The 14,955-nt window shown below is 41.6% G+C and overlaps 1 pseudogene; it reads left to right on the top strand.

Annotated features, from left to right (window-relative positions):
* The first annotated feature begins 14,177 nt into the window (after window positions 1-14,177).
* Window positions 14,178-14,441, top strand: LOC144223524 (non-histone chromosomal protein HMG-17 pseudogene; annotated as a pseudogene).
* The last annotated feature ends 514 nt before the right edge of the window (window positions 14,442-14,955 follow it).

Here is a 14,955-nt window from a genome sequence, read left to right on the forward strand (position 1 = left end):
AGCAGGCTCCACACTCAGCACAGAGCTGAGAGGACCCTTGATCCCATGACACTGGGATCATAACTTCATAGAAATCAAGAGTCTGATGCTCAACCAGCCAAGCCACTCAGGTGCCCCAGTTGCCAGGCACTTGATATCATTAGTTCATTTAATTATAAAATTCCATGAGGTAGGAATTTTTAACCATAACAACTTTTTACCTAAGGATCCTGGATCAGAGACATAAATGAATTCATGGAATTTGACAGTCTGGGCCATGGAGTGAGGGCTATCTGACTCCAAACCACATTCCTCAATCTATACCCAGGTTTTCCAAATATTGTAATCCATTTCTTCTCTTTTATTCTGTTTTATTTTTGTTTAAATGCTGAATAAGACCCACTGAGCTAATATCATGACCCACACTTTTGGTCAATGTTTGAAAAATCCTACCCTAAGCAATGTGCTTAGTTACAGAGATGGGGGGAGTTCAGGGAATGCTGTTGTGTATGGATCCCTCATTTCATCCCCATAGCCCGGCTCTGAAGGAGTTCAAGTGGACAGGAAAACTAAATTTCAATGCCACACCCAGAGTCTGATAGCTATTATATAGTTAGGACTTAAGCCTACAACTCTGCCTCAAAATTCTCTCATTCTGCTCAGCCCCCACTGATCCAAGTCTCCGTCCATCACCACTTAGGGGCCATTACAGGAGTCTCTGGCTGGTGGCTCTATCTGTCTCCTTCCCTCCAAGAGCCCATTCTGCACAGAGTAGCCTCAAGGATCCTTGTAACACCTGAGTCCAGACATGATAACCTTCCGCTCAACCTCCTCCAGCTGGTGCCAGTCGAGCATGCCTTGGAAGGCTCCCATGACCTGGTTCACAGCCACAGACATCCATACGCACATAGGGGTATACACAGATGCACACAGAAGCATCCATACACCTGTATGCCCAAACACATCCAAACACAGCACGCACACCTGTTCACATACATGGAAACATACACATACACACATACTCTCCCCTTTAATTTGGTTGGTTTGTAGCTGATTAATTTTCAGTAAAGAAATCATTGTGTGATTATGTTTTAAATTATTCTGATGTCCAAATGTATTTAACGCATAGTGGGGAGAGGGCTGATGGGAAGCTGCTTAGCCTGAGACTCAGAATGGGGTTTGGAGATCATGCCAGGCCCGGGCTAAGAAGGAAGTATTGGATTTCTATGAGTCATCACAGCACACAGTGCAAGCGAGGGCTGTGGGGACTCACCCCCAGAACGAACTTCCCAGGAAAAGAAAACATTAAAACTTAATTTCCTTATTAATTGTTTTTTTCTAAATGAATTTGTACTAGTGTTCTTGGTCACAGGTGCCCTCCCTTGGTTACACATCTGGCTGACATGTATGCAGTGGTGACAACTGAGTCATCCTCTGGAAGACGGGACTCCATAGGGAAGGCAGTGAATGGGAGCACCTCAAGCACCGGGTGGACTTTCACGTTTTGTAGTGTATGCCCCTTGACCTTTGTCTGGTAAACAGGATCTGTAAATTACCCAGCTTCCACCAAACCAGCCGTCAGCATGGAAACATCAGCAATGAGCAGCAATGAACACCCGCAGATGAGGAGCAAGAAAGTAACGGGAGCGCATCATAAGCCACAGACATCATTTAAACTTCAAGACAGGTACCCCTTTAACATCCAAACATCAATGCATAAGTGTCTTTTTTGGGAGGAGAAGTTCACGCTACGGAGAGAGTGGAGAGAGGTTTTCCTTTTTTTCTTCTTAATTGTGTCTTTTTTCATGGTTTTTGTTTCAGAAAATGATGGCAATGTGGCCACTCTGAAAACTTTTCCTATTTGCACATTGGAACAAATAACCTTGGGAATAAGTTTCAAAAACCTTTGAAATGATGGTCATGTTAAATGCATATTTTTTAGAACAATTTTAGATTTAGAGGAAAATTGCCAAGTTGGTACAGAAGATTTCTGTATATCCTGCATAGACTTTCCCCTCCCGGTAACATCGTACGTTACTATGGTACATTGGTTACAGTTAATGAATCAATATGGATATATTGTTATTCATTAAGGGCCACACTTTCTTCATATATCCCTGGTTTTTCTTGATGTCCCTTTGTCTTTTCTAGGCAGCCATCCAAAACACCACACTGCATTTAGTTATCAGGATTATTTTGGCTGCAATAAATTCTTAGACTTTCTTTGGTTTCAATGGGACCTTGATCGTTTTGAGGCCCTCAGCTGGGATTTGTCTAAAACGTATTTTTTGATGATTAGATTGGGGTCATGGATTTGGGGGAGGAAGACAGAGGTAAAGTGCCATCTCACCACATCATATTAAGGATCTATGCTATCAAAGGACTTACCTTTGTTTTTGTTAACTACAATATGTTTTACACACAGTTACAAACATGAAATACCACATCTTCCAACTAACTTATTAGGAAAGCCACTATTTATGAGGGAAGTTAATAATTTAATAGCCATACTCATAAACTGTTCTGTATTTGGTGTTTTGGGATAGTAAGTGTAGCCAGTAATCCCCTCCTCTGCTTTTGGGATAACAATCTCTATTCAGTTATGGTAGCTGGGAAGTAAATTCTCAAACAATCTGAACTTAGATCCAAATTTTCAAATTATAAAGAGTAATAAAGAATTTTTAAAAATTAAACATATTCAGCCATCCAAAGCAATAAAATGGTTGTGCTTCATTAATAAATAAAATGAATACATAAGTAGTTAAATATAATTTTAATTCATAAACTAAAACATGAAACATTTTCTTTCCTGTTAAAAAATCTCTTTTGCAATGCCTCTGAAGTTAGGTATTGAAAGGCTCTTCTCTGAATACTAGGTAGGATTGGTGAAAGTTCATTTATTTAACAAGCATGCATCCTACATCCAGTAGAAATGGGAAAGCCAGTGCTGAAAGGTGGTCATAACTTTTTGGAACTGAGTTAGGATAAAATGCTAATCTTTGGATGCAGGTAGATATGGGTTCGTGTTTCTGTTAGGAGGTTTTAGCGACCTTGGCCAAGTTGTTTAACTTTGTTGAGCCACATTGCTAAATGAGTAAAATGGGTTTTAATACTTTCTGTGTTAAATGTAATCCTAATGCCTGCTACAGTAGCTCATGATAGATGCTCCTTTCCTTCTCTGTGCTCTCCAATAACACGTTCATTTTTTTCTAAGGCTGTAAGAACACAACATACAATCTACCGTCTTAGCAAATTTTAAGTATAAAATACGGTACTGATTACTATAGACACTGTGGTTTGTGTGACTCTGCAGAACTTACTTACCCATATAACTGAAACTCTGTGCTCTTTGACCTTCCCTTTCCCCTTGCCCTTCGCAATTCCCCTCCCCTGAGCTCCCTGCAGCTACCATCCAAGTCTCCACTCGTATGCCCTTGACTGTTTTAGATTACACGTATTGATTGGATCATACAGTATTTGTCTTTTTGTTTCTGGCTTAGTTCTCTTCATGTCCCCTAGATATATCCGTGGTGTTGCAAGTGGCATGATTTCCGTCATGTCTTAAGGTTTAATATTCTGTAGGTGCCGAATTTTCTTTATCTGTTGATCTGTCGATGGACCGTTAGGTTGTTTGCATGTGTAGGCTGTACGAGTTAGGTTGTTTGCATGTGTAGGCTGTACGATTTAGGTTGTTTGCATGTGTAGGCTGTACGACTAGGCTTTAATGGACATGTGAATGTAGGGATCTCTTTGAGATCCTGACTCTACATCCTTTGGATAGATTTCCTGGGCAGTAGGGGTAACGCAGCTTAGTGCAGCATCCTGACAACGCTGTTGTCTGGATAACGTCCCTTACTTTCTCACTTAATCCACAATTATTCAGGAGTTTTCTACATTTCTTTTAAAAATTTTTAATGTTTTATTTATTTCTGAGAGAAAGAGAGACAGCATGAGCAGTGGAGGGTCAGAGAGGGAGGGAAATACAGAATTTGAAAGAGGCTCCAGGCTGTGAGCTGCCTGTCAGCACAGAGCCTGACATGGGGCTTGAACCCACGAACTGTGAGACCATGACCTGAGCTGAAGTTGGACGCTTAACCGACTCAGCCACCCAGGCACCCCAGCAGCTTTCTACATTAAATATGTTTTGTTTAAAATACCCATAGTGGTTTTTTTCCTTGCATCCCGGCTATTGTTGGGTATAATTATGTGAAAAAACTGTATTATATACATTTTGAGCAATCCTTAAAATTGTAATTTTACTTTGGAGATTCTATGAAGGGCTAAAAACTAACACTTCTCAGTTTTGTCTTACTGTCAAGAGACAGTAAAGCACTAATTTTTTCAACATGAGTGGGAAAGACTAAAACCAAAAGGAAAAAAATGTGTGGGATGTAGAGAAAATGCAGGAAACAAAAATTAATAGTCAGTTGGGGCGCCTGGGTGGCTCAGTCAGTTAAGGGTCAGACTTCAGCTTAGGTCATGATCTCATGGTGCATGGGTTCAAGCCCCACGTCGGGCTCTGTGCTGACAGCCAGCTCACAGCCTGGAGCCTGCTTCTGATTCTGTGCCTCCCTCTCTCTCTGACCCTCCCCTGCTCACACTGTCTCTGTCTCTCTCAGAAAAAAAAACATCATCAGTTTCCCTTTTTTCTTGTTTCTGAAATGGATGACTTGATGAGTAAAATGAATAAGGGCTGTGTGTGTACGTATTCACACGTCTGTGTCCATAGTCTCTAAATAAAGCTGATTTGGTAATATTTCAATCACTGAAAACTCTAGCAACCTATCAAGTTACATACACTATTACAGGGGTTTGAAAAAAATTAATAACAGATGATGTAAAATGTATTGCCTTAGATCACTTCATTATTATTTAAAAACCCTGACTTGGAATATTTGGGCTATTGTGTGGTTCTGGTAGATACTTGGGGAGTTTAAATGAATGACAAAAATTCCTCCTTCAATCAGAAATGAAAATCCATTTTCTTTTATCTCATCCGAAAGTGAACCAAATGGATTTTCTGTTACAATATGTGAGCCCAGAGAGTAGAGTGCATCAACCTAACTATTCCTGCAGAGGCTGAAATTGTAGCGTTCTGAGTCCGTCTTTAAATATGGAAAATCCTTTCAGCCCTTTCATGTTTCTTGGGTCTTAGCCACAGGCAGCCGAAATGAGTCCTCCATGCTGGTTTCTTAGGCCTACGTCAAGACAAATCCTCCCTTAACCCAAATGGTACTGTAGCACCTACTCTGAATGTATACAAATTGGCTAGTTTAAGGGTCCCCAGTCATTATTTCCTGTGATTTATGTATGAGATAATTATGATGGGCACCACAATTTTTCCAAGTGGACTATATTATTTTAGTAGGATGACGATTATTTTTCCCAATTTGGAGAATACCATAATTATCCTACATTTACTGGTGGGCCGTTGTTATTTTTAAGTGGTTGTATTTTCCAAACTCTTGTCATTTAGCAGGGGTAAACAAGCCAAAGGGACCCATGTGTTTTGCATTTATACACTCATTTTTTTCTTCAGAGAATTATGTCATTATATTGTCTTAAACCTTAATTATTTTTGATTTTGTGTGAAATGGACTTTATAAAACGTATATGTTGCCTCAAGGAGCTAATAATATTAATTTTCTCTATGAAGCATATGAACTTGGTATTATAGAGCCTGGCCCCCCAAATTCAAAAATTCTTTTGGTCCATTTACAGATATTTAGAGGTTTTAAATTACTGTCTGTATGTTTATACTATTTGGTAGTTAGTAGTTTTAAAATATGAAAATATGGGAGACCAGGGGCGCCTGGGTGGCTTAGTCGGTTAAGCGTCCGACTTTCGCTTAGGTCATGATCTCGCGGTTTGTGGGTTCGAGCCCTGCGTCGGGCTCTGTGCTGACTGCCAGCTCAGAGCCTGGAGCCTGTTTCAGAGGCTGTATTTCCCTCTCTCTCTAAACCTCCCCTGCTCATGCTGCCTCTCTCTCTCTCTCTCTCCTAGAAACAAGTAAAAATGTTAGAAAAAAAAAGAAAATATGGGAGAGCATCATAAAGAGAACAGGAAAGAATCTTGTGGTTCTCAACCCAAGTAAAATTAATAAATAGCCTTAATTCCAGTCTGTTTCAATGGCATAAATATTACTACATGCCAGCTGTTAGAGTGGATTACTTCTGCTGAGAAATAGAACATAAGATTGAATATTTCTACTATAAAATGTCCCTGTATTTATCTGATAGCAAAACCTGTAAGTATAATGTATACATTTAAATATGTGTAAGAAAGCTGTAAATAGTATGGTAGGCTTTCATATTTTCCCAACACCATCATAAATATAAGGGGGAAATAAGTATCTCACCATACACACTTACACTATATATGTACCTGCATGTATATTAGATAATAATACGGGTACAAGAATAATCACAAGACGGAACAGTGTGCTCACTCTTACACTTAATTGTGGTGACTGATTGCAGCCCCAGCTTGGTTTCTCTAAGGCTACTCTGTGAATCTCAGTGACCCCTGTTGTGGGCTGACAGTACTTACGTCTTTCAGACGTTCTGACGTGTGGTGTGATGACCACCCTCATTTGGTCTTTATCGTGAGTTTATGTTTCCATAATCACAATTTTGGTATGGCAAGAAATCATTTCCTATTCCAAGCTTGAAATTTTGGGAATGTATGGTTTCTCTACTTTCTTTCTAAATGTGCCAGCAAGATGGCTTGTTGTTTTCTGAGATGGTCTCACTCTTGTGGTGACCTCTCAAAGGAAGCCAGTAACAACTCGCTCTCACATAAAACATACTTCCTTGGAACAGCCTCCAGGGCCGCGTATTCATTAACTCTACTTCCCATTTAGCAACATTGGCAGTTTTCCCAATTTTTTCCCCACTGCCTGACACTAGGTTAGCATTTTCTAGTTCTGTAGGACAGTCCCGTAACTCCCATTGCCCAGTGCCAAAGTCGGTTTTAGTTACAGCAACATCCCCACTTCTGGGACCAGTTTCTCCCTCAGTTACGTTGATGTGTAACATATACTCACAAAGTCTCAGTGACATAAACCACTAAGCAGGTGTTCAGTTCACCTGGGGTGACTCCCCTTGAGACGGTGGTTCTGTGGAGGTGGCTGGAGCGAATGGGACAGCAGTCCGGGTGAGACTCATGCTCTGGCCCAGACCTGTGCCTGTCACGGATGAAGGAGGCAGCAGCGTCCTGGACTTCATTCTTCTCAGGACAATGGCAGCAATGCAAGAGAGCCAGCCCAACCTCAGAAACGCTGTTAAAATCTCAGTTCATATCAGATGGGTAGTATCTCATCCACCACAGCCCATGACACAGCCCAAACCAAAGCCACGGGCTGGGGTGTAAATCCTCCTGGCTGTGGGGGAAAGATGTGAATATAGAATCATTTTAGAGGAGTGAAGTTAGGACTGACAGCAATTCAAGCTAAAAATGACTTGTTCTTTTGGGACATTTGTTCTTGCCCCTAATAGTGCCTACATCGTGTTGTCGTTATCAGCTTCCTTGTATTGCTGCCCCTAAATGCTTAGCTACTAAAATCTTTTTTTTTTAATGTTTTATTTATTTTTGAGAGAGAGATAGAGACAGCATGAGCAGGGGATGGTCAGAGAGAGGAGACACAGATTCTCAAGACAGGCTCCAGGCTCTGAGCCGGCAGCAGAGAGCCTGACGCAGGGCTCGAACCCATGAACCATGTGATCATGACCTGAGCCTAAGTCAGATGCTTAACCGAGTGAACCACCCAGGTGGCCCAAGCTACTAAAATTTTAAATACCGAAACTTTTAATGGTTTTGTCTGCACTTCCTATGGATTGATGTCACCAAGTTGGCCTTCTATAATGATGCTAATGTCTGTTCATCGATAGCAGAAAAATGGAAATAATTATTTTCTGTGATTCATTTCCATTTACTAGAAGTATTGACATATGTGAGAAAACGGGGAGAAGGGATTAGTTGGGTTATCGATGTATTATTGGCAGTGCTGACTCTTGCTTCTCTGTGTGACCCATAAATGAGATCTCGGACTTGCTGGTGGGCAACAATGCTTTTCTTAGAAGAAAGGGTGGACACTGTGTTCTCGTGTGTTTCTCCTTCATAAATGGTTTATGTCACGATTCTTCAGTACATGTAGGGACTCTCCTCCTGTATTCTGTTTCTTCCTTCCCCTGTGTAAACAGAGAACTACTAAATGTCCATCTCATGGTCTACTCATATTATAACAAATACCTGTTCTCGTGACATTTTAAGGTCATTGGAGAAATGCAGCAGGCTATGTAAATGATTTGACATTTATTGATCTCAAGTACATGGTAAGAGAGTTATGAGACTTTGACATCAGCATAGCATTCTCCTTCTGTATATGTTAAACCTTTTTCTTGGCTACTTCTTATGTTTATAGAAATATGTTTATTTCACTTGGGTGATGTTTAGCCTTATTATAAATAAAAGATGTGGAAATACAGAAACTTAAGAAAATTTAGCAAGAAGAATGGTAACACATTAAGAATGGAAAACCCTTTAAGTTTAATGGAAATTTGCACTCATAATTTGTACTTAAATTTTGCATTTTTACTCTTAGATTCATGCTGATCTAAGCATATGATTATTGGATTAAGAGCAAAGTAAAATCAACCTGGAGAAGAGTAATATCTCTATGTTAGGAATTTCTCTCAAAACGAAGGTAGCTAGAAGCTGTATCTTGCTGGGGCATTTTAGTGAGCAGATAACTCAATTATTCAGCTTCAGAAGATTAAATTCACTAGTTCTGCTCTGAGAGTATCATGGAAAGGCTTCAGAGATTTCTTATTTTCCTCCTTGGGCAGGTCATAGCATCTTTATTCCCTTGTGATCTTTTTTTAATCTTCCATTCTTTTTCATCTTGAGTTCCATTTGAGCCTGACAAGGCTGAATCTTACCTGATTCCAAATTTATTTACAAAGTACCATTCATCAAAAACAGTGATGACAAACCTTTCCCTTGCAAGCCACTGGATGGCTAAATCGGGAAGGTGAACAGTGAAATTATTTGTATAAAGGTTTTTTTGCAAGATACTTCACTTGTCTCCACTGAGCACATTTGCTGACTCACAAGGCAGGCAGAGGCCGCAATGTGTGGTGTTTATCAGCACCAGCACCCATTCTAAGCCAATCGTCTGTGTCTTTGATCATTTGCAGGAAGTTTTGGAGTATCATTGAAGATCCCCTGGAGGTATTCTCTTTGGATTATAGTGCCAGCATGAAAAGAATTGTCTTGGTCTGCTTGTCAGTTGATGGGACTTCCCCCACCCCACCCCACAATAAGCTGGGACTATGAGAAATTCTTACTGAGAGTCAACCATGAAGATCTTTGCCTTCTTTGTAGTGAAACTCAGAGTTTGTGGTGAGATGTGGAGTAACTACAAACTGTGCCATGCCTCGAGGCCATCAGGCAGAGGAGGATGGAGGAGGGCCCATAGCTTACTCATAATGAAGAAATGTGCAGAGAGCAAACCCGTTCTCTTGCCAAATGGCTTCCGTGCTCTTGAAGGTTGTACAGTTGTCTCTGGGGTCAGAGAAGAAAGCTGATAAATCAAACAAAGAGACGATGACATAATCCCCGCTTCCTTTGTGGGTCCCTGAATGTCCTGTGCCCTTGGAGTCCTGGTGATCATATATACTAAATGCTACATATAACAGAATATGTATAAAGGTGCTCATTAGAGAGTAGTGCAGGTGGCATTTTCTAGCTTCTTTAGCTTGAGATGCCTTTGTTAATGATGTGGCTTTATAGACTCCAGACTGGTTGTCAGAATATACTGCATCTACCATATCGACCCTTTCTGTCTCTTGGGGACATTCCCCAGGATTAACCTCTTCTCCTCCTGACCTATTTGCTAGGTCCCTCCTGGCTAGCTAGACTTTTAGCCTTTGCTTTATTCTGGATGTCTATTGCTACGTGTTACAGATTGGATGTTTGGGTCTCTCAAAAATTCCTGTGTTGAAGTCCTAACTCCCAATCTGATGGTGTTTGGAGATGGGGACTTTGGGACATGGTTAGGTTTAGATGAGGTCATGAGGGTGGCTCCCATGAGGGAGTTAGCACCCTTATAAGAAGAGATATCAGAGAGCTTATGCTCTCACACTCTCTCTCTCCCCCTTTCTGCTGTGAGAGGACACAGCAAGGAGGCTGCCATGTACAAGCCAGAAAAGAGGGCCCTTACCAGTATCTGGTAATGCTAGAACCTGGATCTCAGACGCGCAGGTGCTAGACTGGGAGAAATCCATTTCTGTTGTTTGTTACCCAGTTTATGGTAATGTGTTATGGTGGCCCAAGCTGACTAAGACAGTATACAACCCAGTCCAGATGGCGATAATGACAGCAGTAGTGGCTGAGTGACAGCCCTTGTCTACTGAGCATCTATTCCATCCCAGACTCTATTCTAAGCACCAACTGTGTTTTAGCCATGAATTATTACTCCTCCAAAATCTATGTGGTTATTACCTCCACTTTCTCAAGGACAAAACAAAGTACAAATTAGGCTGGGTGCTTTGGCCAAGGTTGTATGGGTAGTAGGAGGTGAAGTTAGGGGCGGTCCCTGCCTGTCCTGGTTCTGGAGCTAGGGCCTCCAGTCACAATATTGAAATCTTTATTCCCTTTTCAAAATTCCATTTTAGTCACTCACTTATTGAATGCTATTGAACACTTTCTATGTGTTGGTGACACACAAACATAAATGACCTCTACTTTCAAAGACCCCATATTTCAGTTTGAGAAAAAGAACTTGCTGTTGCAGACATTTTAATAGCTGGATGAGACAACAGAAAGTTTGATACTCAATTCCCTTCTTTCTTTAATTGGGATATTTGTGCTTTGGCTGAGATGTTTACCTTCTCTAAACCTCATTTCCTCATTTGTAAAATGGACATCTTGCATATTTTGGCATTAGATGAAACTGTGTAGGTGAAAATGCTTTGCAAGCTGAAAACCCATACATACACCAGATGGTATGTATTGATAATATGAGTGTACTTAGACCTGGAACACTGGCTGGTTTTTTCTTCAACAGCTGATTGTATTTTCATATGTAATCATTCCAAAAATATTTTTTGACTCCCACGCATTGCTAGTCCTTTACATATCTTGTAGTTTAATCTTTATAGCAGCAAGGCTTCCATTATTATTCCATTTTAATATTTGAATACTGAGGACCAGAGAGGTTACAAGATGATGCTACCAGCAGATGAAAGAGCTAATCAGTGAGTCCAGTATTTTTGATCCCAGAGGCAGTGCTTTTTCCACTATGTAAATCTTCTCGTTAGGCTTATTAATAATATATATTTTTAGTCTTCAAGCATCTCACATTTTCCTAAAATTGCGGTGGTAATGTTATGAGTGGAATACGTAGACTACATTAAGGGAGAGTTAAAAAGGAGTGGCTACTGCCTTTGGTGTAGGCTTTAAAGGAGAAGTAAGAGTGAACCTCATATTTTGTTGTGGCTCTTGGGTCAAGAAACAGTAGCAAGCCCGAACTGGAATGGGGGCCAAGGGCATGTCAAAGGCCAGACACCCAAGAGAGTTTTCTGGAGACAAGTGCCTGAAACATCTTGCAACTGAAAGCACCTGTGTGGAGAGTTCCCATCAGTGCAGCTGGCGGTGAAGTTCTGCTGAGAAATGACCCTTGACCATTTCCACTTTGCATTTCCTCTGAAGATCCCAAATATCCGGAAACAAGGTCTGTTGTGTTTCCTGTTCTGCTGTGCCAGGGTTCAGGGGCTCTCTTGGCTTCCACATCACGGACAGGTCTTACTCTGTGTTGCCAACAGGACCAGATAGAGGGAGGGGACAATTTTTTTAATGGGGGCCAGCATGCTTTGGGATAATGTGGATGCCAGACAGCAGCAAAGCACATGTCCCCATTTTGAAGAAAATGGCCAGTTGGTCTTCAGGTGGAGAAGAAACTGTGTGCTCTTCCAAGGGGGCAGGGGGCAGTGTGGGAAGGCAGAGAGGCACAAAACATCATGTTCTATCTATTGAGGTTAAAAATAAGTGAGTATGGCTACAGCATACTAAACTTGGCTGAATGGTTTGGTTTGGGGTCAGGGAAGATAAATGTGTTTCAGGTACTGTTAGGACAGGCCAGTGAGAGATGTTTAGGAGTAGGACAGGATCCTCTGTACACTGAGAGCTATGCAATGCGCCCCTGCCCCCAGTCATATGTTAACATTCTAATGCCCGATGTGATGGTGTTAGAAGGGGGGGGGGGCTTGAGAAGAGGACCATGTCATGAAGGTGGAGCCCTCCTGATTAGTGCCCTTCTGAAAGAGACCCCGGAGAGCCCCCTTCTACCATGTGAAGATACAGTGAGAACATACCACCTGTGAATCAGAAAACTCTCACCAGACGCTGAATCTGGGAACACTATGGTCCTAGACATTCCAGACTCCAAAACCATGAGAAAATGATAAACTTCTGTTGTTAATAAAGTCACCAAGTTTATGGCATTTTATCCTAGTGGCCCAAGTGGACTGAAAGAGACATTTAATGGCAATTCTTTATTTGTAATTTGTGGTTAAATACCTGTCTCTTTGGGTGGTGTCAGAGGCCCGGCTGTAAGGAAATCAGTCCCACATGTATAAGCTGAGGCTTCTCTACAATCTTTTCCAGTGATTTATCCCTAACAGTAGAGAACTCATCAAGTATCTCCTGGGGAGCACGGGGGATGACTCAGAGCAAGTCCACCAGGCATAAATATGCACAAATGTTCTTTAAAGCCTTCTGTTTGTTCTTAAAATGTATGTGAATTTTGAAATTTTCTTCCTAACCTGTCCATGTCCATATATATTTATATTTATTTGAGAGATAATAGGTTACTTACTCTATGTCCATTTCCTCTTCCTTCTTTCCTTCCCAGCATGCTTTCCTTAAGTATCTTTGTACACACAGGAAGATAGATCTGTCTTCAAAGGGTCAGTGTTGATTCATCACTGTGGATCATGGGAACCCCATCATGATTGCCAACCCTGTACATGGCTGTGCCCGTGTTCCTTAGAGGGGTGACACTGGAAAAATGTTCCTTGTTCTTAAAAGATAGATGGTGACATACTATTCTTTTAGCATTGTTTTGTATCTGGATGTGTTATCTGGGGTTGTGGTACTTTGTAAATACTGGAGAGGAGAAAGCCCCTATTGGGAAAGTGATGAAGGAAAATTATAAAGAATAGGGATTTGACACGGTATCATTGAATCTCTGGGTTAACTAACCTTGGAGCCACCTGCCTTGTGGACCTGATGCCATGCGAGGTGATGAAATGTTCCTAAGACAGTGAGTTCAGGCTTTCAGATACCTGCAGGAGGAAGTGTTCTGACTGGTTTACCCCACATCGCTCAGAAAGATGGACAATCCGAGCGTCCTGAATCTCTCTCTCTCCCCACCACATGTCTTTGAGCCCCTGAGATAATTCATACATATATTTGAGAAACTCAAACCACCAGCCTCTTCATGGTGATGTCATTTGATGTTAATGTGTGAACTTATTCATGGTGAAGTGTATAGAACACAAACTTATAAAGTATGCATTCACTGGACAGTCCTAATGAATTATCTTCCTATTCGGTGCATATATACGGGTTTCACTTGGTAGGGGTCATCTGTCTAGTGCAAGAATTAATTTTGGTTTTAGGGGATTATATTCAATTTAACACGAGCTGATAAATGTGTTTTGTGTGAATAAACATGTCTTCTGAAAGCTATTTTCCCTGAAGTCTTAAAGTATGTAAAACACATTCTCTCTATGATATAAACAAGTTGTGTTTATTTGTAACACCTTACATCAGTGTTTCAGTGTGCTGTTCAATTCAATATCGACTCTAATTTTCTAACAAGGGCTTTGATATGGAACATGAGGGAGGGACCCCTGTGTGTGGGGGGGTCCTCAGAGGAACCCGTGGAAGCCAGAGGAGCTTTTCTCTTCCTTTTTTATTTTCCTGGGCAGCAGCTGCTAAAATAAGGTGGAAGAAAGAGAAATCCTCTGCATATTTTTTTCCCTCTCCTCTGCTCATTTAAAAAGTAAATGGGCTCGAAGACAAAGTGAGAATGACACTTCGCCTCCAACCTCCCCGGACTGGCCAAAGCCCACATGCTGTTACATCCCTGCGTCCAGTGTCTACTCCCCCCCACCCCCTGCCCTGTGGGCATGATGTCCATGAGAAAGGCAGCAGAGAATTCTGAAGGAGATAAAGCCAAGGTGAAGGACGAGCCACAGAGATCTGCAAGCCTATCTGGTAAACCTGGAAAGCCAGAGCCCAGACCTAAGAAGGTGTCTGCAGAGGAGGGAGACATAGTACCCACTGAGGGAAAGGGGGAAGCTGATTCCAGCCAGGATGGGAATAACCCTGCAGAGCATGGAGCTCCCCAAACAGACCCGGCACAGAGAGCTGAAGGTGCTGCCGATGCCAGGTGAAACGTCCGCATGTTGGAGAGCTGTGTGCTTGCAGGGACTGCACAGTTTGAAATACTGTTTGTGATCAAGTTTTATAAAAATGCAGAAGCTTGTTTTACTTTTAAGCTGTGTTATTAGCACACGGAACACTTCATTGTTGTTTTGAGGGGAAGGACATAGGTCCCTAACGGAATATCTCTGAAGCTAGATCGATACAATGAGGCAAAACACCATTCCTTTCTAGGTTTGAGAAACTTCCCCTTGGTTCTCAGCAGAAGGGATTCATTGACATTGACACACATTAGTCACCTTGGCACACATGACTTGTGGTGGAAAAACTAAAATTCATCTTTTAGGTCCTCTTCTCTCTCTGCCTTCAATATAGACTTGACTCCCTTAAACCCAGAAACCTGTTGGACCCTGACCCCAAGAAATGAGTCCCAGTATGGCAGGCGATCTGGGTTTTACAGTGTCACCATGGAGATGGCACCCCTCAAAAGAATTCCCTTTTTAGCCTGTGGATCCTCAGATGGAT

The sequence above is a fragment of the Crocuta crocuta genome, unplaced genomic scaffold, assembly GCF_008692635.1.
Source record: "Crocuta crocuta isolate KB4526 unplaced genomic scaffold, BGI_CrCroc_1.0 scaffold22, whole genome shotgun sequence".
Taxonomy (NCBI): Eukaryota; Metazoa; Chordata; class Mammalia; order Carnivora; family Hyaenidae; genus Crocuta; species Crocuta crocuta.